A 23941-nucleotide genomic window follows, 5' to 3' on the forward strand; every position below is an offset into this window, starting at 1 on the left:
GTACCATCCGCACATTGGAACGCGTGGAATCCGCATGTACAGATGCAGTGATGCGGAATCCAAGCGTTCCAATGCAAGTCAATGGCAGCCTTAGGCTGTGTGCCCACGATGCGATTTTTAAGCGTTTCCGCAGCGGCAATTCCGCTGCAGAAACGCATTAAAAACGCATGGTAGAAGGCCTGCCATGTTCCCCAATGATAATCCGCATGTGCTGTGCACATGCTGCGGAAATTTCCGCTGCGGATTATCATTGCGGAAAAAAACGCAGCACTACCAATTATTTTGCGGAAGCTCTGCGTTTTTGCCGCCATTGACCTGCATTGGAACGATTGGATTACGCATCACGTACATGGGGAATCCAAGCGTTTCAATGTGCGGATGGTACCCGGGTGTGGAGGACAGGAGACTCTCCTCTCGACCCGGGTACCATAGAACCTGTAACAGAAAAAGAATAAAATAAAAAATAAATATTATATTTACCTTCTGATGGCCCACGGTGCGCTTGTCGGCAGATCGCGGTGGACTGAAGGACCTGTGCCGACGTCATAGTCATGTGACGGCAGGTCCTTCAGTGTACCGCGAGCTGCCGGCAAGCCAGGACGGAGCGAAGCAAGACTCCGGGGGCCATCGGAAGGTAAGTATAGATTTATTTTTTTTAATTTTTTAACATTCTTTACGGTCACACTATATAAATCCATGCTGGTTGCTTGGATTTATATAGTGTGACCAAGTTGACAAGCACTTTCCAAGTGATGCTAAAATCGCTTGGAATGCGCTTATCAACCCGCATGCGGAAATGAAAGTGAAGAAAGCTTCACATCCGCTTGTCCCTGGTAGGAAAAACACATGTACAATCCGCATGTACAATCCGCATGTACAATCCGCATGTATAATTCGCATGTACAATCCTCATGTACAATCCGCATGTACAATCCGCATGCGTTTTTTCTGCCAGGGGAGATGCAGAAACGCTCAGGAAAAAATCCAGAGCATTTCTGCATCGTGGGCACAGTAGCCTAATAGAGAATAAATCCCTGGATCAATGGCACATCTCGTGTAAATCTAGTAACCATAACATGCAATATCATTACACTCAAGAAAGGAATCCAGTGGATATACAAAAAAAAATTCCCCAAGCAGAGAGCTCCCAAATGTCACAGCCCTTACAGAAAAGAATCCCTCATTTGCTGATGTAGAAACCTTCTTTCTACAGATTAAAAGGTTGCCCTTTTGTAATTATAATTTTAAAAAATAAAGATGTGGTCTTAAAGCTAAAGTTAAGACTACATAATTCTAATTAACAAGAACAGCCACTGGTAAGTCTAATTAGTCATTAATCAGGTGTTCAGGACACAGTTGCCTGTAAAAAGGCGTTACTGAACGAGGTATTCACATCTCCAAGATCCCATTTCAATCTGTTGTAGGTGCAATAATTATTATATTAGGAAATACCTAGAATTAGAAATGTAGTATAGTTCTTCTGATTCGCTAAGTCGCTTACCCCATGTGCAGGGCATTACAGTAGCTTAGGTATCCATGGTTATGACCATTAACAGCTAACTAACTGACATTATATGAGTGGTTGTAACCATGGATACCTCGGCTACTGCAATGCCCTGCACATGAGGTAAGCGACATAGCAAATCAGAAGAGCTATACTTAATTTCTAATTGGAGGTATTTGCTAATATTATTATTACATCTACTACATATTGGGATAGGATCTTGTAGATGGGAATACCCCTTTAACAATGAAAACCCCTTCCCATTTCATGCTGTCAGCAATGGCACCACATGGAAGAGAAATGTCACAAGACCAGAGAAAGAAAATATTTTCCGTTACAAAAGAAAGGTGAAGGCTAGAAGAAGATCAGCAAAGCTTTACTTATCTGTCAGAATTCTGTAGCAAAAGTGATACAAAAGTGATGTCCAGGCCGACGACAAAATTAACATCTAAACAGGAGCATCACTGCTGAGAAGAAAACTGACATGCAAGTTCACTGCCCTTAGCTAAAGTAGAAAGCCAAACCGGGATGAGTGTTTCAATGACACAATAAGGCGTACACTGCAGAGAAATAGCATTTATGGGTGTCATCTACGAAGGAAGCCTGTCCTAAAACCCATGCACAAAAAAACCTGCTTATAACTTGTCAGAGCCCATGCTGAAAAATATGAAGACTACTGGGACTCTATACTCTGGAGTGATGAGACCAAGATAAATGTTTATGGATCTGATGACTTCAAAACTGTATGACAGCACAAAGACCAGGAGTGCAAAAAAATACATGGCGCCTACAGTGAAACATGGTGGTGGCAGTGTCCTTCTGTCAGGCTGCATTAGTGCTGCTGGTGTTGGGGATCTACATTTCATTGATGGTATCATGAATTCACAGATGTACTGCTCTGTATTGAAAGAGAACATGCTACCAGCACTCCGTGCCATTGGTAGACGGGCACTTTTCCAACATGACAATGATCCAAAACACACATCTAAGGCCAGTGTTACATTTCTGTAGAACAGGATGAAAGTGATTCAGTGGCCAAGTGTCTGCTGATCTGAACCCAATCGAACACAGGAAAGGCATAGTTTAGCTTTACCACTGATGCCCCCCGTGACACCGGCTTTCCATTCCTCCTGTTTCAAAGACAGAAGCAATCTGTGGAGGAGGCAGAGGAAAGAAAATGGAAGGCACCAGCTATGATGACTTCTGTTTATATGAGAAATGTCTAGTCATTTTCATTTGTCCCCTAATGAAGAGTCGCTTAAAGACTGGTTTCACACGATCGTATTTTCTCCATTTCTTGTGATCAGAGTGGGATCTGTTTTTCTCCATTCAGTCAGTCCATGAAAATCAGACCCATACACTCTCTGCGTTCCGATTCCCAGAGGCAAATCACGAATGCTGTAATTTTTTCCTTGGACCACTCGGTCTGAAGAAAAAAATCAAACATGTGCATTGCCTCACTGAATAACATTGACCCGAGTGTGATATGATTTTTTGACGGATAGCACTCGGACTGAAAATACAGTTGTCTGCACGCGTCCTAAGAATGATTGGAAAAAATTGGATAATATGGGAACCAATGATGAAAGTGAATGGTGACTCTTGCTGCAGGGTTTCTGATGGCAGAGAAGACAGTCTAGGTCATGGTCAGCCGGGTAGACATTGTAGTAGTTAAGATGAAAAATAACAGTAGTATTGAATAGTCAAGTTTGGTAGCCACTTGAGTCATGAATTATGAAGATATTGTGTAAGTAATAACAGTCATAGTAAGAGATCTCCTGGATGTGACGAATGAAGGACTAAGCTGATGGTTACACCAAGGAGTCTGTATATGACATAGGAACAGTAGCAGTACCATCTACATAAATCATCTTTAAAGTTTGTCCATGTGTAATATAAGATTGCTAGATTAGCTTGATAGTGAGCGTTCCCATGTAAGTGATTACAGTATCCTGGAAGGTACAGAGGCTTCCCTCCATACAGCCTAATATGTGATGGTTTTAAGAAAGATCTCATGTTTCTTCCCCAGCGTAAACAATAAAAAAAAAACATCCTTGGGAATGTAAAAAGACTCGAGAAAAGTTACAAGCTATATTTTTGCTTAGAGGATTTTTTTTTAAAGTACAGTAGGATATGAACGTAAGACACAGCACTAACCCTCCGGCATAAACACAACTTCAACTCAGACCTTTGAGTTTTGACTAAACACATTAACAATAGTGAGCGGAGCCAATCTGGACGATCGTTCCTTGGCCCAATGCTTTTGCTGGAAAGACTCTGCGCCAGCTCATTAGTCTTTATTTACTTCGACAGCAGTTTAATGCCTTGGCCTCTGTGACTTTGTAACATGTGAGAGAACATAGAGTTCTTATTAACCAAAAATACTCTACATATCCTTAAAAGAACACATCTGCACCCAAGGTAACCGCTGCGGTCAGTCTGAGAGCGGCGGCTATCTGATGTGCGTTGGGATCTTATATCTGTCAGTATAAAGTTACTATACAGGTCAGAAGAATTTCTGGCAGGTTTATAAGATTGTGTCTGCCAGAGCAAGAAATAAGAGGGGCGGTCAGGCCAATATATCGGATTTATTTATGAGACTAATAGCTCTTCTCTGGTATAAAAAACTGTACTTATACAGTATAAGAGTACTATAATTATACAATATAACAGTACTATACACATATAGCATAACAGCACTATAATGATATAACTACTATAATTATATAACAGCACTATAATGATATAACAGTACTACAATTATATAATATAGCAGTACTATCATTATATAACAGTACTATACTCATATAGTATAATTATATAACAATACTATAACTACATAATATAACAGCACTATTCTTATATAACAGTACTATACTTATATAATATAACAGTACTATACTTTTATACCATGACAGTATTATAATTATAAAACAGTACTATACGGTAATTATTTAAAGGGAACCTGTTACTTGAAAAAAAAAATGCTATTTACCTGCAGATGTGGAGTTAATCTGCAGGTTAATAGCGTTAGTAACCTGCCCGGCGCCTGCACTTAGACCCCCGCTGTCGGGAGGAAATTAACTTCCCCGATCAGCATTAGGGCTAGGTGTCAGTCAGTGCTGGTGGTGCAGTTACAGCAGCTGCTCTCTAAAGTCTATTTCCTCCCAGCAGCGAGGCTCTAAGTCCGGGCATGGGTCAGGTTCAGAACACTATTAACTTGCAGATTAACCTCATATTTGCAGGATAATATGTGACAGTATAAGCCTTAGCATGTCCAGTGATGGTTTGTAACTGAAATACTGCCACCATGTGGTTGCTTGACCCCTAGACATGGTAAGGCATTTATATATGTTGGCCAATAGAGGGAGACTTGACACTCAATTGTTTACACTGTAGTGGACACTGTTGCCCGCACACAGAGAAGGAGGCCGCGCCACCCACTCATCAGTGGCACCTGCTACACTCAGTCAGAGCTCACATCCAAGAGCTGGACAGGAATGTAGAGAGTGATGTGGCTGCTACCAACCAGCAGGGAGGAGAAGGCAGCCGTCTCATCCAAACTCACTCCACTGTGCCGTGCATTCAGCAGTGCTGGGGAGAGCGGCTCCCACTACACTAACCTGCGCGTTTGGCTCAGCTGCTTCAAAGTCAGGGCCCCACTGAAGTGCCAAACAGGGATGTACCGCGTGATGTGTGCGGAACCAAGCTGGGGGGGCAAGCAGTGCTTACCGGATTCTCTGCACATCGGTTCATGCTGCATTCAGCGCCCACATTGAGGCTTTGAACAAAATATACAGATTGCTGTCTTTATCCTGGGGCAGGAACTCTGCCCTAAAAGGGAATCCGTCAGCAGGATTTTACTATGTAATCTGACAGTAGCATGAAGTAGAGGCAGAGACCATGATTCCAGCTATGTATCACTTAGTTTACTGGGTGCAGCAGTTGTGATAGAATCACAGTTTTCTCTGCTGCAGATCTACCATTTCTCGGAATGCTGAGCGGCATATAGTCCCGCCCACGCCAGTGATTAGCAGCATTCTGTGTACACTGTGCATAGGCAGAAATCTGCCTATCATTGGTGGGGGCTGGGTTGACTACCTGGCATTAGGACAAGTAGTCTGACCTCTAGTGATAATCTCCTTCTTATAAAACAATGATTTTATAAAAACGACACTAAGCAGCCCAGTAAATGACACATCACTGGAATCAGAGTCTCTGCCCCTACATTATTCTACTTTCAGATTAGATAGCAAAAACCTGCTGACAGATTCCTTGGCAATTTTTTTTTTAAATTTTATAAAAATCTCTCAGCATGTTGTAAACATTTCTGCTTAAAATTTGATCAGAAATCCACAATAAATCTGCATTTGCTACTTGCAGATTTTGTTGTGGATTTCACCCCACTCCAATACAAGGCATAGAATTGGGTGAAATAAGAATGAAAATCTGCACAACAATCAGCATGCTACAGATTTCAAATCCGTTTTTTTTAACCTCATTTACTAATATAGTACTGTAAAATGCTGCGGACTGGTAGTGCAAAATTGTATTTATTTATCTTGCTCACTTATATAGTGGCGTCATATATTCCGGAGTGCTTTACAGATGTTATCATCACTGTCCCCATTGGGATTCACAATCTACATTCCCTATCAGTATGTCTTTGAACTGTGGGAAGAAACTGAAGGAAACCGACGCAAACATGGGGAGAACATACAAACTCCTTGTAGATGTTGTCCTTGGTGGGATTTAAACCCAGGACCCCAGCGCTGCAAGGCTACAGTGCTAATTACTGAGAATACACACAAAATCCTTAATGTGTGAACTATGCCTAAGAGTAGGGCTACACTGCGACTTTGGCTCGGTGTTGCTGCCACTCTGTTCTCTGGATAGCTGGCATCCCCAGTGACCTGCAAGTTATCACCTATCCGTGGTTTTTGTTTTGCGGGGGGGTATAACCAATTTAAAACAAACTATATTACAAAATAGCAGAGTCAGATGAACAGTGAATAAGCTTTACTTACAGTATATGAAACTGGGAAACCGCAGAGGACAACGTATGGCGCAATAACTTCTATGGAAAAACATTGTAGAAAGCGGAGCTGATTTCTCTGGACATCATAACTAAAGCCATTATGTGATCACTGAAGTTTTCAGACGCACACAATGATTTCTAACATCAATCACCAGGAAGTCAAATCCAAAACAAGACAACAAAACATGATGAATCAGGATTACATAACGGTAATAGGAAATGGCCACCCACCAGCAGCAAGAGGGTCTGTGTCTCATTATACACGGCCTGCAAAACAACTTTAGCATTGGTGTTTATAGGCTGCACATAGGAGGAGGATATGATTTTAATAAGACTCTTTACTCTTTCCTCTCCCTCTGGTGATGCCAAATATCCACTACATGACTCATTGTTTATTCACTTAATCAAATGTATTTGTCATTTCTATATGGTAGAATTTACATTTTTTCTTGCCCTTCCATACAGGAGTGTCTCCAGACATAGTCAGATGGAGCCTGTATAATGGATGGTGCAAGGAGGTTGATTAAAGAGGTTGTCCACTACTTTTACACTGATGACCTATCTTAAGCATAGCTCATCAAGGTAAAAGTAGTCGACAACCTCTTTAATCAACCTCCTTGCATCTAAGGATAGGTCATCAATATCTGATCGATCCAGGTCAGACACCCGTCACCCCCGCCGATCAGCTGTCATCTGTGTTGGCGGCCGCCGCCGCTGGCAGGAGGTACTCACTTGCCGAGTAGCTCTGTCTACTTTTAGTGGCCACCGCAGGGTACTACAGATCCGCCTTCTATTAATTTGAATAGGAGGCAGATGTGTAGTACCCAGCCACGGCCACTACCAGAAGATGGAGCATCTCAGCAAGTGAGTACTTTTGGCCAGGGGCTGCTGTAGACACAGATGGCGGCTGATCGGCGGGGGTGCCGGGTGTTGGACCCCGCTCAATCAGACATTGATGACCTATCCTAGTAGACAACCTCTTTAACTGAGTGTATGTTCAAATCAAGTTTTTTTTACATGGCTTTTGGAGCAGATTCAACTTTAAAATCCACATGAAAACAGCTTAAAACACTCTTTAAATAAGATTTCTATCCATTTCATAGGGGATACACACCTATATTGCACATGGTGCTGTTTTTTCACACATTTTTTACACATGGAAAAAGAAGAAACAGGTCGATTCTTGAGCAGTTTATGCTTGAAAATTGATCCATATTTGACTGCTAAATAAACAGAAAACAATGCACCAAACACAAAAAAAAAAACATAAAAAACACACCAGCAGAAAAATTCACATAAAAAACTGTGTGAACATACCCTTATAGTAAAGTATTTGTGTGCCACACCCCCTATAAGAATTAGTTTATACAATAAAGCATGTGGTCAGCAATCAACCTTCAGAAAGCACCAGCGATCGAATGATATGACTAAGTGGAGAAGCATGAGTTCATTCAACAACCACAGTTAAAAGTGTGAACTGCTGTGGCTAATATGGGTTAATCCTTAAAGGGGTTGTCTGGTCACACCATATTGATGATCTATCAATATGTCATCAATAGGTTATCAATATGAGATACTTTGGGGTCAGACATCTGGCAAAAATAGATAAAAATCAGACCCAGCACACTGATGAAAATTATTCTGCATTTTATGTGCATGAGAAAAGAAAAAAAGGATGTGCGAATGGGGCTTAAGGTATCAGAAGTGGTTAATATCTTGATGAATATAATACTAGAAAGTTTAAAGGGAAGCTATCATCAGAAAATTATAATTTTAAATCAGGAGGTATGGGCAGAGATAAAATTGGCAGGCAGGAGAATGGACAGTAAACAAGCCGAGGTCAGACTCAGGACTATCCAATGGAAACACAGGAGTTCACCAGAGCTACTATAACTGGCAGTGGATAGCAGGATTTCAGGAGCTTAAATAGCTTTCAGCCCTGCCCAGGCTAACAACAATGAGCAAACAGTAACAGAAGTTAGCTACTGAGCTCCCAGCCGGGATGGTATAAGTCCCGAGAACACAGGACTAGTGTTGTCCCCCCAAACCAACCCCCATGAAAGCACCGCACCTCGGTCAACAGAAGCAGAAACAGGAAGTGCAATCACCGATACACGTCACAAGGATGTTTCTCCTTGGCTGGCCAACCATACAACTACTAGCAGATCCCAGCAGGGTAACTCCGCAGTGTTGGCTTTTATACCCAGTATGAACCTCCTCATAATATTATTTTATCTAACATATATATTATAGAAATTAATATAAAATTGACACATATAATAAAAAAAAAACATTTAAAAAATGCAAGAGGAGAGAACATATACTGTATCCTGCCAGCAGAATTAGTTTTTGGATTTATAAATGTATGGTTGGTTTAATATTAACCTCATGTTTGGATCTTGCCTACATATTTGGCATGCTGATTGAATACTTAGGGTTAGATTTGTAAGTTTAGTCTCATCAGCTACAAAAGAAAATAGAGACATCCCATGGGCTGGAGGAATTGGCAGCAAGTAAATGTTTGTATAGGTAGTGTAAATTACAGTGTCCAGAGCATCCGTATCCATAGACTCTAGTAAAAGTTGAAGGGGTTTCCAACATCTTGAAAAATCCAGTGTAAGCTGCATATAGGAAATTATTACATATAGCCACATCCGAACCTGGTTCATTCCTGGAAGCTGCCGTGCCCTTTTGTGGTTCCCAACAGGTCTTGGTTTAATAGGAAACAGTGGTGATTTACAATACTCAATTCTGGACGAGGCAGCTAATCATTATGTGCCAGGGGGCAAAACCAGGCAGATGAGGGCAAATATACACCTTTGGAACCATTGCTCTACAATAACGTACAATAGAGTATCTCTAAAAATGTATGAGCTTGTGAGAATTGAAATGTGTTAGATTGAAATGTGGTCACGTGACCATCAGCTGACTAAATGATGTCACTGCAGGTCCTGCCACTACACCGTGGGCCGCCGGGAGGAGACCGGGGGCCGCCGGAGAGGTGAGAATAAGGTTTTTTTTTCTTTTTACTTTTTAATTCTTTTTTAACTTGCAGGTACGATGGCATCCGGGTCAGATGAGAGTCTCCTCTTCTCCCAACCCGGATACCATCCGCGCATTGAACCGCATAACATCCGCATGTATACATGCGGATGTTATGCGATTCAATGCAAGTCAATAGGCGAGATTTCGCTGCGAAATCGCGCCCAAATTGGTTGTGCTGCGGATTTTTCCGCAATGATAATCAGCAGCGGAAATTTCCGCAGCATGTGCACAGCATGGGTGCACAGGGATTATCATTGGGAAACATGGCAGACAACTTTACAAGCGATTTTAATGCGTTTCCGCGGCGGAAATACCACCGCGGAAACGCATTAAATCTGCATCGTGGGCACACAGCCTCACAGTAATTCTTTTGTGCACTCACATTTTTCATAGTTTAATATTTACACAGTTAATACAGTTAAAAGACAAAATGTCCATCCAATTCTACAGCGAGATGGGGAATAATAAAGGGCATGGGGTATATGTACAGCCACAACACAAGATCCTGTCCACCCCTAAACAGCGAATCTTTCCCTCCTGATCCCAAATGTAAATCTAATGGACCAAACCATCAGAAAAGAACTTTACACATTTACATCATTTATCTTATTTTCTTCTTAATAAACCGTCTAAGCCTTTTTTGAAACCATCAACACTTCCCGCAGTGATCAGCTCTTGAGCTTGAGCATTCTACAGATTAATAGTTCTTATCATAAAGAAGGTCTCTCTCCTTTGTAGGTTGAACATTTCTTTCTCAAGATAGAGTGCCTCCTTGTATTTTGAAGGAGTTTGACATGAAAGAGTTTTTGACCATACGTTTTGTATGGGCCATTTATGTACTTGTCATACTTCTAAGGATGCTTTCACACTGCGTTCCGGCACCCGTTTGTTGGGCTCATCGGAGTTTACGTCCGAATCCCGCGCAAAACGTGATGCGCCGACAGGGCTATGAGGTATAATGCTGCTGAAAGAGCAAATGTGCGCTCTGCCATGCACCATTTTTGGGTGTGTACGGCTACTGGAGACGAACACCCAGGTGCAGTCTACTACGTCTGAGTGTTCGCCTCCAGTATGTGCTGGTCTTAGAAACCCTTGATTAACATTGCATGCTGGTATTTAGTCTGTGAGCAGCAAGTACACCAAGATCCTTCTTTACATGTGACTCACCTAGTTTTACTCCCCTAGAACAGTGTTTCCCAAACCCCGTCATCATGGCCCCCCCAACACATCATGTTTTCAGGATTTTCTTAGTATTACACCGGTGGCAATTTCTGATGCCTTAATATTAATTCCATCACCTGTGCAATACTAAGGAAATCCTGAAAACATGACGTGTTGGAGGCTGTGAAGACTGGAGTTTAGGAAACACTGCCTTAGAACATATGAAGCCCCATCCTTGATCTGTGAAATATCGATGTCTGGATGAAACTTTGGAAATATATTTGTAAAATACAGCAATATCATCTCAATGTGAACTACATTTCTCTTACGACTAGGAATATTTTTAGGCTATAAGTAAGTATATTGTGTTAATGTACTGTACATTTGTGAATTTCTGGACACAAATAAGCCTGCATTACAAAACATGGAATCTGGTAAAAAATGGGAAGAGCTCTCCTTGGACTTCACTGACCTTGGCTGTACAATACATACTAAATATTTCCGCGGTATTAATCAGAGTACTTTCCAAATCCTAAGTGACATTCTCTGTGAACTTCCTGAAATAAATATGCGTGCTGGAAAATATCATGTCCATTTATCTAGTGTTCTTTACAGGGTGTACATCTGAGCAAGAATGGAAAACATCCAGGTTTACAACTCAAAGAATAGTAAACTCCAGAAAGATGTAGCAAGTTGCTGAAAACTAATGAGATGCCCATTCCCCCATTACAAGCATGGTCAACCCAGCAGAATGGGCTTGGTGATGCTACACGAAGAGGCGGTTAAACACTTTTGGCACCAGAAACAATTAAGCTGGGATGGAATAAACAATCCCATGTTAAATTTTGCTGCTGGATGCCGTCTTTGCTATTAACTACCTCATGCGCAAAAGATTTTGGGTGGATCTAGCAGGAATCGGTGGGTCCAACATCAAACATTTCATGTCTATGGGCGAAGTAACAATCAGTAGCCTCAGGACAAATAAGATAATAGTAATTTTTATTTCCATAGGTCCAACATATTCTGCAGTACTTTACATTTTAGAGGGGACTTGTACAGACAATAAAGACATTACAGAATAACACATAACTCAACAGACACCAAGAGGAGTGAGATCCCTGCTCAAAAGCTTAAGATCTATGAGGAAAGAGGGGAGACAGAAAAGGTAAAAAGTGCTTGTATTGTACGGTCAAGCCATCAATATAATAAATAGGGCATTCACATAACGCTGCATGAACCGGTCACCAGCCAGTATATGTACAAGTATAGACACAGAGGTCTATTAAGTGCATGGAGGGTATGTGAACAGATGATACGAGGGACCAGATTTGGAAGAAACTGGAAGGGCAAAATTGGAATAGTTAAATAAGTGAGGTGAGGCGATATGCCAGTCTAAAGAAGTGTGTTTTTAGGGCACGATTAAAACTGTGGGTATTGGAAATTAATTGAATTGTCCTGGGTAGTGCATTCCAGAAAATTAGTGCAGCTCTCGAGAAGTCTTGGAGACATCCTAAAAGAGGACTTGTCACTAGGCCAATAGTGGCCTTTTTTCCCAGCTGCTCTCCCGAGTATTGTTTTTTTTTCTTAAATTCGTCATATGGACTTTTTTTGTTTATTGTTCCCAATATGCTAATTTTAATTGTCTTTACAAAGGGGGTGTTCCACGCATGATTCTCTGGGGGTGCCTCCTTAGGCTATTTTTGCATAATTACTCTGTGCGCAATGCCCCTTGATAAAGACCATAAAAAGTAGCATACTGGGCGCACTAAATAAAAAGGCCTTTAAATCTAATGGTCTAATCACTGTTTTAAAAGTATGTACGCGGTAATGACATCATCCGACAAAGTATCATGACTGCCACCTCTTTTGAAAAGTTCATGGACTGCTTGAAAACTGTGTACAAGCTAAGCTCCAAACATCGAAAGGTGTAATATTGCTTTATATTGTGCCAGGACAGCACAGGCTGTTCTTTTACATCTTTGAGGTCACCATATCATTTAATCAATCAGATCAATCTAAGAAAATGCACTTTACAAGACTGCATTGTTTGCAAATTACTCAGCCATACTATTTACAAGATGTAGTAATCAGATCTAAGAACTAATCTTGTGAGTGTTGTGTAGGCCAGTGGTAATTCACTGAGCATGAACTGCTGAAGGAGAGGAGAGCAGGGGCTGGGGCTGGGGCGAGGTGAAGTCTATTCATTAGTAAGGAATGCCGATAGATATAATACCCTATACTGCATCTTAAATGGGTTGGATCAGGTTTGGAATTTATCCCCTATCCTGATCGCTGTGGGTCCAAACCTTGGGACCCCCACCGATCCCAAGAATAGTTCTTTGAGGAGTCCAGTTTTCATGGAGTGTAGGTGGAGCATGCGCATCTTCTCCATTCATTCTCTCCGCGCTATACTCAGCTTTCTCCAGCAGTCCTATGAAAAATGAATTTTGGCAAGATGCACCTGCTTCATGTCTTATCCACTCAGACAATGCTCTTCAGAGTCCAGTTTAAGAAATTGGTGGGGGTCCCTGCAGTTGAACACCCAGGAATGGATACAAGATAACTTCCAAACTTGGCAAAACCTCTTTAAATCCCAATACACATTAGATAAAAGGAGTTCAAACCCGGTGATCTTGGCCAGCCATTTAACGTGTGACTTTCCCCCAACAAATGAGTCTGGCAGCAGCATTTCATGTGTATGAGAGAATCAGAGACATATTTAAGGCATATCAGGGCATGTAAGCATGGTTCAAATCTAGCCAGACATGCCACTCGAAGCAAGGATCACCAAGCTATGACTTGCTTACTTTGGACACATCATATAAAGACAGAAATAACTTGATTGGAAGAATAGAAGGAAAAAGACGAAGAGGAAGACCAGCAACACGATGGCTTGATACTATCAAGATAATGGTGGAGAAGACCCTGGTGGATCTGTCTAGGCTTGCACAAGATTGAGCTTCCTACAGATGGTTCATCCATCAAATCGTCATGGCTTGAAACTGAGCCAAGAGCCGTAGAAAAATAAAAGAAAGAAAACGTAATGTTCGGATATCTGTAATATGGTACATTTTAAAGGGGTTTCATTTGCCCACCATAACAACTTATCAAGCATTCACAAAATAGGTAACAAATGTCTGATTGCTGGTGGTCCACTCCGTTAGTCCAGAGCCCTATTCAAACCATATCGTTTATTAATATAGATCACATGAAAGGAAAAAGGAAACACAAAAGTCAATTGAAATTGCTTTAAAACCACAAGATGTATTAATCACAGACTGAATGCCCTGATAAGCGTTGAAGCCCAAGGCCCAGTGCTCCTCTGGCACAAATAAGATGAATACCAATTCTGCTATTTTTTTGTTTCTACGTTGTTCACAGTGTGGTATGAATGGTATCACTTTATTCTGCAAGTCAGTACAATTACAGTGATACCAAATACTAAATATTTTTTTCAGTATGGTTACAGGTATACTACATTTCAAAAACAATATTGATTTACAATTTTTGCACAGTAAAACACTGTAAAATGTTTAGAGATCCATAACATTTTTATTACTCTGTCAATTAAGCAGTATGAGGGCTTGTTATTTACAGGACATCTTGTAGTTTTCATTGATATGCTTTTGGGATACATATAACTTTTGAATCACTTTTTCTTTTGTTTTTTTTTGATAATCAAATCAGCAATTTCGTAACTTTTTTTATGGTATTCGCAGAGCAAAGTCAACAACTAGATACTTTTATAGTATGTGTCATAATAAATGTGGCAATAACAAAATTTTTATATAGTTTTATATATCTGTATAGCAGATCTGAAGGCTTTTTTTCAGGCGCCTGACCGATGGGCTGGTAGAGTAAGCTCCCTCTGTTTGGTAAACTCCTTAGGTGACATGGTAACTATTAACTGCTGCATCTAAGGGGGTTAAATGACCTAGCTCTGATCTCACACATTCTTTTTTGCCGGACCTTTGACCCATGGGCTAGCAGAGTAAGCCCCCTCCATCTGGGAAACCCCTTAGATGCTATGATCACAACTGACCATTGCAGCTAAAGGGGTTAAACAACCTAGCTCTGACCCCAGCTTATTCAGCAGGTTGTGAACCGCATGTTACTACTGACACCCTCTGTTAATGGTGCAGGCTTGTCTCATGATGACCATATATGTTTACTTTAGGCTTCGTCCACATGTCCGTGTTGCAAGTATGTGTTGTATCCATTTTTTTTCACGGATACAACACATAACCTTTATAATCTAAGGTGCTATTCACATATCTGTTTTTTTCCAGCAATACAGATGACAAGAGCCAATACAAGTCCATGCGCATGGATGACATCAGTGTACAGTCAGTGTACTGTCTGTGTTTAACATGGTAAAGTATAGGAGAAGCTTTGTCATTTATTTATTTATCCATCCGTTAAAAACACTGATGACACATGGATGCTAAAAACGGGCACATGAATGACAGACGGATGGTAAAAACGGACACACGGATGACACACTGATATTAAAAATGGACACACTGATGACACACTGATATTAAAAATGGACACACTGACCGTAAAAACGGACACACTGATGACACTAATGACACATGGATGGTAAAAATGGACACACGGATGGTAAAAACGGACACAATAATGACACATTGATATTAAAAATGGACACACTGATGGCACCGGTACCATTTTTTCATGTACAGTACAGACCAAAAGTTTGGACACACCTTCTCATTTAAAGATTTTTCTGTATTTTCATGACTATGAAAATTGTACATTCACACTGAAGGCATCAAAACTATGAATTAACACATGTGGAATTATATACTTAACAAAAAGTGTGAAACAACTGAAAATATGTCTTATATTCTAGGTTCTTCAAAGTAGCCACCTTTTGCTTTGATGACTGCTTTGCACAATCTTGGCATTCACTTGATGAGCTTCAAGAGGTAGTCACCGGAAATGGTTTTCACTTCACAGGTGTGCCCTGTCAGGTTTAATAAGTGGGATTTCTTGCCTTATAAATGGGGTTGGGACCATCAGTTGTGTTGTGCAGAAGTCTAGTGGATACACAGCTGATAGTCCTACGGAATAGACTGTTAGAATTTGTATTATGCCAAGAAAAAAGCAGCTAAGTAAAGAAAAACGAGTGGCCATCATTACTTTAAGAAATGAAGGTCAGTCAGTGCGAAAAATTGGGAAACCTTTGAAAGTGTCCCCAAGTGCAGTTGCAAAAACCATCAAGTGCTACAAAGAAACTGGCTCACATGAGGACCGCCCCAGGAAAGGAAGACCAAGAGTCACCTCTGCTTCTGAGGATAAGTTTATCCGAGTCACCAGCCTCTGAAATCGCAGGTTAACAGCAGCTCAGATTAGAGACCAGGTCAATGCCACACAGAGTTCTACCAGCAGAGACATCTCTACAACAACTGTTAAGAGGAGACTTTGTGCAGCAGGCCTTCATGGTAAAATAGCTGTTAGGAAACCACTGCTAAGGACAGGCAACAAGCAGAAGAGACTTGTTTGGGCTAAAGAACACAAGGAATGGACATTAGACCAGTGGAAATCTGTGCTTTGGTCTGATGAGTCCAAATTTGAGATCTTTGGTTCCAACCACCGTGTCTTTGTGCGACGCAGAAAAGGTGAACGGATGGACTCTACATGCCTGGTTCCCACCGTGAAGCATGGAGGAGGAGGTGTGATGGTGTGGGGGTGCTTTGCTGGTGACACTGTTGGGGATTTATTTAAAATTGAAGGCATACTGAATCAGCATGGCTACCACAGCATCTTGCAGCGGCCTGCTATTCCATCTGGTTTGCGTTTAGTTGGACCATCATTTATTTTTCAACAGGACAATGACCCCAAACACACCTCCAGGCTGTGTAAGGGCTATTTGACCAAGAGGGAGAGTGATGGGGTGCTACGCCAGATGACCTGGCCTCCACAGTCACCAGACCTGAACCCAATCGAGATGGTTTGGGGTGAGCTGGACCACAGAGTGAAGGCAAAAGGGCCAACAAGTGCTAAGCATCTCTGGGAACTCTTTCAAGATTGTTGGAAGACCATTTCCGGTGACTATCTCTTAAAGCTCATCAAGAGAATGCCAAGAGTGTGCAAAGCAGTCATCAAAGCAAAAGGTGGCTACTTTGAAGAACCTAGAATATAAGACATATTTTCAGTTGTTTCACACTTTTTTGTTAAGTATATAATTCCACATGTGTTAATTCATAGTTTTGATGCCTTCAGTGTGAATGTACAATTTTCATAGTCATGAAAATACAGAAAAATCTTTAAATGAGGTGTGTCCAAACTTTTGGTCTGTACTGTATGTGTTTAAACACAGAGGTGTGAATGAGGCCTTAAAACAGAGAGAAAATAGACTTGCAGTATAGCATTCAGATTTTTTTTTATCTCAGGTTATACATAAAACTCTTTATGCATTCATGTTACAATACGGATAAGATTTTATCTTATGGGTCCGTGCAATGAGGGGGCTGTACTAAGTGATACTATGTTTGTAGGTATGAGCCCCACGGGTTTGGCATGGTGTGCTGTTGTTTCCACGGGTTACACATTGCATATTATTCTCTACTGGGAAGATGGTGCATAACTGCATTAATTATTTAATTCCATTGTTAAAATGGCGCACGTCATTAAATCGCAAGTGTGATCCCAGCCCACGTAGTAAAGGCGGGCAATAAATTACACCAAAACTCCTCGTTCACTTTTTAAAGTCTGCATTCAGTTAGCAGAGCAGTCACTCCCACCGACGAAACATACTTGACTCATTTGCCGTCGTTTAGGACATTAATTTCTTTTTCCTCTTGCGGTTATTACCAAGTGCAATGTTTATCCTTTCATTTCCAATTCTGCGTGTACTTCGCTTCTTTCCCAGATCGCAAGTAAATACAAGTAATCAGTAGGAATTTCAGTGAAATACATAAAGCAGTCATCCTTATGACTTTAGCAGAAGATAAACGATTCCAGACATTGGATATGATCCACTTTCCCACACAGGCTACAATGTTTTGTCATCCATATTGGGTAATAACACTGAGATTTTTTTCCCGTCAGTTAACAGCCAAATTTTTTTTTCAGCTTCTGGCCTGTTCAAAGGCACATGCACTAAAACGAAGACAATTAGTCTTTATCTCCTATCATTTGGTAAGATAAATATTTAACTCAAGGCAGCGATGACTTCTAAGATTTTCCATTTCAGCCTGATCTTGAAAAGCTGTGTGGATCTGACATGTGGGCGTCTCTGCTTTACTTTTTAATGATCCTTCAGCCTTTCTTTCTTTTCTCTACAGCTGACCGCATAGTTACACACATTTATGTTTGCAATTTTAGGATGTTTTAGCCCCACCCCAAGTCCCACCCAGAACTTCCCATAAAAATGGAGTGTGTGCAAACCTAATCTTTTTTTTGGGGGGGGGGGGGTTGAATGTTGAAAACTGACAAAAATCACTTTCTTTCTTTAAAGGGAATCTATCAACAGGTTTCGTCACCTAATCTGAGAGCAGCATAATGTAGAGACAGAGACTCTGATTCCAGCGATATGTCACTTACTGAGCTGCTTGCTGTAGTGTTGATAATCTCCTGCTGATAAAACACTGATTGTATCACTAAAGGACTAGTAAAACTGCTGCCAGGTAGTCAAATCCTTCCCCCACCTCTGATTGGTAGGTTGCTGTGTAAACTGCCAATCAGTGTTGTGGGCAGGGCTCAACCTTCAGAGCACTGCTAGATATGCAGCAGATAAAACAGTGATTTTATCAAAATGATAGCAAGCAGCCCAGTAAGTGACACATCGCTGGAATCAGTGTCTCTACTCCTACATTATGCTGCAAAAACCTGATGACAGATTTTCCTTTAAGGCTAAGTGCCCACAATGCAGAAATGCTGCATATTTTTTCCGCATCTCCTAGGCAGGAAAAACGCATGCGGATTTTACATGCGTTTTTCCCGCCAGGTAGAAGCGTTTGTCAAGCGTTTTTGCATGTGTGACACCCCAGGGGTCTGGTTGCCACAGTGATAGAGATATTACGTCTGAGAGCAGGTGGGAGGTCCTTTGGTCAGGGATCCTGTGCATGCCACACCTCCTGCCCAGTCTTGGGAGGGGAAGGACTTCCCCTATATAAACCCGGGGCTGAGGCAGAGTTAGTGAGAAAGAAGACAGAACAAGAGTAGAGAAGAGAAGCAGCATAGCAAGAAACATCAGGAGCTCTGTGGGGAGCAGTGTTACAACGAGTCAGGGGCTGGCAGCTACAGAGCTCGCCCTGACTGAGAAGATTTCTTACCGGACCCGGAGTCCGAGGCTGTGGGGACTAACTCCTACCCAGCAGCAGAAACCGTCCGGCAGAGGATTTCAGGTCCTCTGGCCCAGAAGCCCGAAGGCACGGTCACACGCGTGGGACCAGCACCGCCATCGTGGAGCGGAAGCCATTAGAAGGCCCCGAGTCACCGGCCATACGGGTGAGCACCACACGGTACACTCAGGGACGTGGGCTACTTATTCCCGCCTCTAGCAAGGTAGCCAGAAGAGTACAGTTAGTTGGGAAGGCCTACAACTCCGCCTGGCCAGGGGAAATCCCATCTGCTCAAGGACTGACCAGGCCCCTATCACTAGCAAGTACTCCGGGAGGGTCTTTCTTTGTCACCAGTAAAGACCCTGAACTACACCGCACCGTCTCTGAGTGGTTCCTGCTACCCCCATCATCCACGTCGGCTGCCCTGAGGCCATACCCCTCCCGTTGGGGGTTATACCATCCACGCTGCACCATCCTTCCACCGGCCTCAGCGGTCTGCCCTGCAGCGGCAGCTCCAAAGCTGCATTCAACGGGTGGCGTAGTCACCAACCATCTACTGCTAGTACATCGCCGCTCAGTTTGACTCCCTGGGCACGGACCGGGTCGCCGCCACGAGACTACAACCCTCAAGAGATCCGGCTCCGGGTAAGCTCCCGCGTGCGCATCGCAGCGCGACACAGGCCCAGGGGCGCGTCAACTTTGGCGTAGTCGGCAGGATTTCGTGCCCGCAACCACCGGGTACTGCGTGCCTGAAAAGCAAAGACTGTTCAAACTTACCAGTGGTGAAGATTCCCGCTATCCGTGGAGGTTTCCCGCCATCCGGCGCCATCTTCTACCTTCATCCTCTACACCGACGCCAGTAACATCGGGCTAGGAGCCGTACTGTCCCAGATCCAGCAGGGGAAAGAACGAGTAATCGCCTACGCCAGCCGAAAACTGCGACCCACCGAAAGGAACCCCGAGAATTATAGCTCATTTAAGCTAGAGTTCCTGGCCGTGGTATGGGCAATCACTGAGCGCTTTAAGCATTACCTTGCTTCTTCCCGGTTCACCGTGTACACGGATAACAACCCGTTGACACACCTGGACACGGCAAGACTCGGTGCCCTGGAGCAGAGGTGGATGGCCCGTCTGTCCAACTACGAGTTCATAATCAAATACCGGGCAGGGCGCTCCAATACTAACGCGGACGCCCTGTCCAGGATGCCCAACCTGCCGGACGAAGGAGAAGATCCGGAGGGACTGGAAGAAATTGAACTCCCTGCGTTCCACCGTCATGGGACTACCCAGTATTCCCACCGGGTAAGGAGTAAGCAGGCTGCTACGTTGAACCCCTTACCTCACTACAACTGGGCGGAAACGCAAGACAGCGACCCTGCCGTCCGACTGGTGAAGGAGATGCTGACTCGGCCGGAGGCTCGCCTTGAACCAGACGCTCCGGAGGAAGCCAAACAACTATGGGCAGAGAAGAGTCGACTGTTCCTTTACAAAGGGAAGTTGTGCCGCAGAATGGTTAACTCCCGGACGCATGAATTACTCTGGCAAGTAGTGGTGCCACGAAGAGACGCAGCCATGGTGATGGAGGCATACCACGACGGAGCTGGACACTTCGGGTGGAAGAAGCTGAAGTTCCTGCTGCGCGAGCGATTCCACTGGGTAGGCATGAGGGGAACCATTGAGAAGTGGTGCAGAGACTGTGGCCCGTGCAACCTGAGAAGGAAGGACCGCGCTAGCCAGAAGACTCCCCTGCAGTCCATCGTCACCCGGCAACCGTTGGAACTGGTAGCCTTGGATCATGTAAAACTGACCCCAAGCAGAAGTGGCTACGTCTACGCGTTAACCATCGTGGATCATTACTCCCGGTTTCTGGTTGTCGTCCCCGTCAAGGACTTAACGGCTCAAACAGCAGCTAGAGCCTTCCAGCAGCACTTTTGCCGTCCACACGGGTACCCGGACCAAGTGCTGACGGACCAGGGACCTGCCTTTGAAGTGGAGGTCTTCCAGGAATTCTGCAATCTGTATGGCTGCCGGAAGATAAGGACGACACCCTACCATCCGCAGACTAATGGACTTTGTGAAAAAATGAACCAGGTGGTGATGGATCTTCTAAAAACGTTGCCCCTGGAAGAACGCAGTCTGTGGCCTGAAAAGTTGCCCGATCTGGTGGACCTATACAACCACATCCCGGTAGGTTCCACCAACTGTACCCCGGCTTACCTAATGAGGGCAAGACCTGGTAAGTTACCTGTTGACCTGGAAATGGGAGTCCTGACACCCGAGGACACTTCACCAGAAACAGACTGGGACACAGAGAGGCAGCAGCAGTACCGGAGAGTACAGGAGAGCGTGGAGCGAAGTCTCTGTCAGGCTAGGGAAAGACAAGAGAAAACTTACAACCAGTATGCTCCCGCTGTTCCCCTGGTACCCGGAGAGCAGGTCTTGAAGAGGAACAGACGGCTCCACAAGTTGGACGACCAGTGGGAGAAGGACCCGTACACCGTACTGCCCTCAAGCCACGAAAACCCGAAAGTCTGTACCATCAGTAAAGACGGAGGGGAAACCACAGCCATTGTATCCCGGGACCACCTGAAGAAGTGTCCCGAACAACTGAGGAACCCTGAAGAGGAACAAGAAGACCATCGACCCGTAGAGGAAAGGGAAGATATGGTTAGTACCGTGCTTGGGGACTTCCCTCGGTCTTGGACTCAAGTCAATGGTGCAGTTGTGGTACCCGTACTCACCTTTCTCCAACCATCATCCCAAGAACCTACGGAGCAACCGGTAGAGCTGGAAGAACAGCCGGTCCAGGAGGCAGAAGACTCTACACAAGCAGACCCGGAAAATCAACCCTCTGCTTATAGTGAGCCTGCCATACCCCTAGTGAGCCAGAGGGCCCATAGACAGCTGCCCAGTTTACCCTTGACAGCTCCTACACCCTGTAGTTCAGGGCCAGACAGTCAGCTCCGTAGGTCCACTAGGGCCACTAGAGGCCAGCTACCCGCACGTTAGAGGATCTAAATGTTTAAGCTATCTTATAATGTTTACTTGTTTATAGTTGCTTGTGTATAATTTTGTGTTTCTAGTTCTTTTTAGGAGTCCTTGGTGGATTTACCGGGAATCCTTGTACATAGTTGGAGCGTAACCCAGGATGGACTAAAGACTGTTAAGGACTCGGGGCAGGACAGGCCCCTACCTGGTTACGTCTCCCTGTTTTGGTGAAATGGACACCTTGCTTTTCAAAACTGCACCCGGTTGCGGACACGCCGTAACCATCTTATGTGTTTTTCTTATTGTATTGTTATTGTTATACCTTGTTATGTTTTTCTAAAAAAATATGTTTAGTCCCGGAGTACTAAATTTCACTAGGGGGGAATGTGACACCCCAGGGGTCTGGTTGCCACAGTGATAGAGATATTACGTCTGAGAGCAGGTGGGAGGTCCTTTGGTCAGGGATCCTGTGCATGCCACACCTCCTGCCCAGTCTTGGGAGGGGAAGGACTTCCCCTATATAAACCCGGGGCTGAGGCAGGGTTAGTGAGAAAGAAGACAGAACAAGAGTAGAGAAGAGAAGCAGCATAGCAAGAAACATCAGGAGCTCTGTGGGGAGCAGTGTTACAACGAGTCAGGGGCTGGCAGCTACAGAGCTCGCCCTGACTGAGAAGATTTCTTACCGGACCCGGAGTCCGAGGCTGTGGGGACTAACTCCTACCCAGCAGCAGAAACCGTCCGGCAGAGGATTTCAGGTCCTCTGGCCCAGAAGCCCGAAGGCACGGTCACACGCGTGGGACCAGCACCGCCATCGTGGAGCGGAAGCCATTAGAAGGCCCCGAGTCACCGGCCATACGGGTGAGCACCACACGGTACACTCAGGGACGTGGGCTACTTATTCCCGCCTCTAGCAAGGTAGCCAGAAGAGTACAGTTAGTTGGGAAGGCCTACAACTCCGCCTGGCCAGGGGAAATCCCATCTGCTCAAGGACTGACCAGGCCCCTATCACTAGCAAGTACTCCGGGAGGGTCTTTCTTTGTCACCAGTAAAGACCCTGAACTACACCGCACCGTCTCTGAGTGGTTCCTGCTACCCCCATCATCCACGTCGGCTGCCCTGAGGCCATACCCCTCCCGTTGGGGGTTATACCATCCACGCTGCACCATCCTTCCACCGGCCTCAGCGGTCTGCCCTGCAGCGGCAGCTCCAAAGCTGCATTCAACGGGTGGCGTAGTCACCAACCATCTACTGCTAGTACATCGCCGCTCAGTTTGACTCCCTGGGCACGGACCGGGTCGCCGCCACGAGACTACAACCCTCAAGAGATCCGGCTCCGGGTAAGCTCCCGCGTGCGCATCGCAGCGCGACACAGGCCCAGGGGCGCGTCACATGCATTTCCGCATGCGGGTTATCAAGCACTTTTCCAAGCGATTTTAGCATCATTTGGAAAGTGCTTGACAACTTGGTCACACTATATAAATCCATGCAACCGGCATATAGTGTGACCAAGTTAATAGTTGAAAAAAAGAATAAAAAAGGTAAAAAAAAAAAACATTATACTTACCTTCTGATGGCCCCCGGTCTTTTCTCCGCTGCGTCCGGTCTCTTGTACGGCTCGCGGTGGTGTGAAAGGACCTTTCATGACATCATTTAGTCATGTGACAGGTCACGCGACCGCTGACATCGGCGGTCACGTGACCTGTCACATGACTAAATGACGTCATGGAAGGTTTTTTAGAGGGATCTGTTAGGAAATAGAAACCTATGGTTTTCTTTGCGTTCGTTTTTTTTTTTTTTGCAACTTTCCAGTAGAAAAACAAAATTGTGAAGGTCAAATTTAGACATCCATGAAACAAGGTCCATGTATGGACCATGATATATAGACTAGCCGCAGGT

General features: G+C 43.9%; 1 protein-coding gene across 8 annotated transcripts in view; it reads right to left on the reverse strand.

Annotated features, from left to right (window-relative positions):
* The window catches only part of STARD13 (StAR related lipid transfer domain containing 13), a 536983-nt gene that overhangs the window by 71810 nt on the left and 441232 nt on the right, over positions 1-23941 (reverse strand). Inside the window, exon 1 of one of the 8 annotated variants that reach the window (XM_073662526.1) lies at positions 6532-6628. The exons of the other annotated variants lie outside the window; for them this stretch is intronic. The gene's annotated coding sequence lies outside the window, so the exon portion shown is untranslated. Of the gene's footprint in view, positions 1-6531; positions 6629-23941 lie in introns of those variants that run through there. 8 annotated transcript variants of the gene reach the window in all.

Source organism: Phyllobates terribilis, unplaced genomic scaffold (assembly GCF_046119375.1).
Source record: "Phyllobates terribilis strain yellow unplaced genomic scaffold, ASM4611937v1 Scaffold_2__4_contigs__length_985480577, whole genome shotgun sequence".
Classification (NCBI taxonomy): Eukaryota; Metazoa; Chordata; class Amphibia; order Anura; family Dendrobatidae; genus Phyllobates; species Phyllobates terribilis.